The sequence below is a fragment of the Trachemys scripta genome, chromosome 12 (genome assembly GCF_013100865.1).
Source record: "Trachemys scripta elegans isolate TJP31775 chromosome 12, CAS_Tse_1.0, whole genome shotgun sequence".
NCBI classification, from domain to species: Eukaryota; Metazoa; Chordata; order Testudines; family Emydidae; genus Trachemys; species Trachemys scripta.
This window is the reverse complement of record NC_048309.1, coordinates 2,597,298-2,600,100: the sequence shown is the minus strand read 5'-3', so window position 1 is coordinate 2,600,100 and position 2,803 is coordinate 2,597,298.

The window sequence follows — 2,803 nt, the reverse complement described above, 5'->3', positions numbered from 1 at the left end:
CACCTGTGGAAAATGCAAACCTTCTTTTCAAGGTTTTTCTGACCAAGCTCTCCCGCCTCAACTCAGACCTGACGCAGCAAGGCTTTCTCCTCCCAGCTATGCAGGGTGCCTATTCCCTGGCTGGATACATTTATCCTGCAGGGCCAGGCCAGCGCTTTGCAGGCATCCGCAGGAAGGGAACTGATGGGGTAAATCTGACCAGAGCTGGGTGGGTGGCGGATAAGTGAAGCTGGCGCGTTGTTCGCCATCTGACTTTGGAGTGCACGGCCCTCCCTCCGCAGTGACACCAGAGACCCGAAAGGTAACTCCGTGCTTTGGCTAGCACTGCAGGGAGAGTCCGACACATCCAGGGCAAGAAGCGAGGATCCTCCCACAGGGCCTGCCGCCATCCTTAGGAGCGAGGATGGTCACCGAAAATTTTCCCTGCAGTCTCTGGACAAGGTGGAGCCCAAAGAACATCTCTGCCACACCACTGAGACCAAGACTGGCCACCCAGATTGGTCCTATTATGTCTCATCAGGACCCGCTTAAAAGAAGCAGTTTCCTGTCCCCTGAAATGATTGCTCCTGGACACGCCCGCCCCTGGGACCATGTGTTTCGCTCGGGGCCCCTCTCTGAAGGAGGATGCAGCAGGAGTAGGGCTGGGCAGACTCCTGTGTGAAGAGAGAGTGAAAGCACCAGGAGCGAGAGCCGCAGCACAGAAATCACAGGCGGGCGGAGGGAGGGAGCGGGAGCAGGGCGGAATGGGGCTTTAAGCCACTTTTGCACCCTCCCGATGCTGGGCTGCCCTAGTGGAAGTTAGCCCTGGGGGCCTCTCCAAGTTACAGCAGCCTCACTTGGCGGCCCTGGCCCGCCTCACTACAGGCTGCCTGCAACCCTGCTCCTGACGTACCCCAGTGCACCCCCAGCCTGCTCCGGGGGCATCTTCCCCCAGCAAGATATGAGGCTTTTAGGGCCCCTTCTCAACACCTTCTTACCCAGCATAAAGGGCCTGGAGCAGGGGTGAGGGTCTCCCCCAGGTCTGCCTTGGTGACAGAGGAGATAGCGAGAGGCCATAACAGAGGCAGCCACACTGGTGACTGGTCCCAAGAAGATCAGTGGGGCTCTCCGATTCAGAGAACAAGGGGCAGTCAATGGAAACCGTGTATCAGCCAAGCCCAAGAAACCCTCTACCCCAAGGAACCCGCTGTCAAACTGCTGTCATGGTAAGATCAACCTCTAGCCCCGGAACGGCCAGGTCACCAGCCGAACAAGCTGGCATAAGACAGATGGCATCTGAGGATGCAGCAGGCAGCTAGAGAGAGCATGTCTGATGGTGGCAGTGCTTGGGAAAGACTGGAGAGCCGTTTCTCCACAGACCAGGAACATCATCGGCAGCAGCTGAGCCTGGCCTTCCCCTCACCAGGCCACCTCATTAACGTGCTTCAGCCCTGAGCTGGAGAGACCTTCTCAAGGGCCAGGAGGGCACTTGGGCCTCCACGTCTCATTCAGATCCTTGGCCTCTCTGCTGACTTCTGACCCAGCGAAGTGACTGGCTGGAAGGCCAGGTGAGAGCAATGAGAAGATGGGTGAAAATAAGGCCAGCACCAACCAGCTGCCTGGGAGCAGGCCTGGAGCAGCCAGAGCCAGAGGAGAGAGAAGGGTTCTTACAAAGAGAACAAAATCCTCCTGCTTTTAGCCCTACCTCTGTCTCCCCCCTGACCCAAGGAGACCCTGCCAAGCCGAGGGTGCAGGACAATGGGAAAGTGCCTGCTGCCCGGAATGAAAACCGGACAAGGATAAAGCTGGTGCCATTGAGTGAGCGAGTGCAGAGGAATGAGGGTCTCCTCGTATCGTGCTGGGGAAGAGGCTGTGTCGGGGTGCTCGCTGCTTTGGAGAGCTGCCTGGGTATGCACGGAGAGACGGCTTGTGGAGAAGCATTTCAGGCTATTCTACGTGAGGAGCTGCTAGCAGCCCCTTGGCACGGGTTACCTGCACACTAGTGCTTTAGCGAAAGGTGCAGGGGCTGGCAGACACAGGTGGCAGCAAGGTGAGAAGTGAGACGCCCCGGCACAGTAGCTAGTCTGATGTCACTTGGACAGACGGCATTTTTGCCTGGGTGTCAGCGAGGGCAGAACTGCACCATTCACTCTGCACCATTGTGAACAAGGGCAGGTTCAAACCATCATCTTCTAACCTGTGTGGCTCAAGCGTTGAAAGCAGGGCCCCCTTCTGCCCAGATACTCCTTGGGCCCATTCTTCTCCACACCGAGAACTTGGGCTGCTCCTTTCTGTTTTCGTATCTGTTTAGATGTAAAACCCTGGGCTGGATTCTGCTCCGAGTGACACTGACTAACCTGCAGCACCTCTGCAATGCCAGGAGATCAGAATCCGGCTCGTTCTAGCTCCAGGAGTGAGGAAGGCCCAGTTGGCGTGTCCTCTCTCACGCTGCAGCACAGTTCAGAGCTGCAGGGTCACAGAGCAAGATGAGATCTTTGCGGACGCCTGATCGTTGATCACAGCCTGCGGTCTGGGCCCACCCTCGTGTCCTTTCCATATCCCTGTGTTCCTTGCAGCCCTGCTTGTTGGGGATTGGTGCCTGGTTAGTAATTGCTACAGTAAATCAGTCTGACCTTGGAAACATGTCACTGTTAGCAAGGATTCTGGTTGCACCCAGTCCTCTCTTTATGTCTTTGTGTCAATTTGCAGGTCGTTACAGCAACAGATGCCCCACGCTGATGAGCTCAGGAAGGGGGAAGTGCCCCTCTTCCCCTTCACCTGATGACTGATCCTGATCATCATCATCTTCACTTGGAAGTCAGGG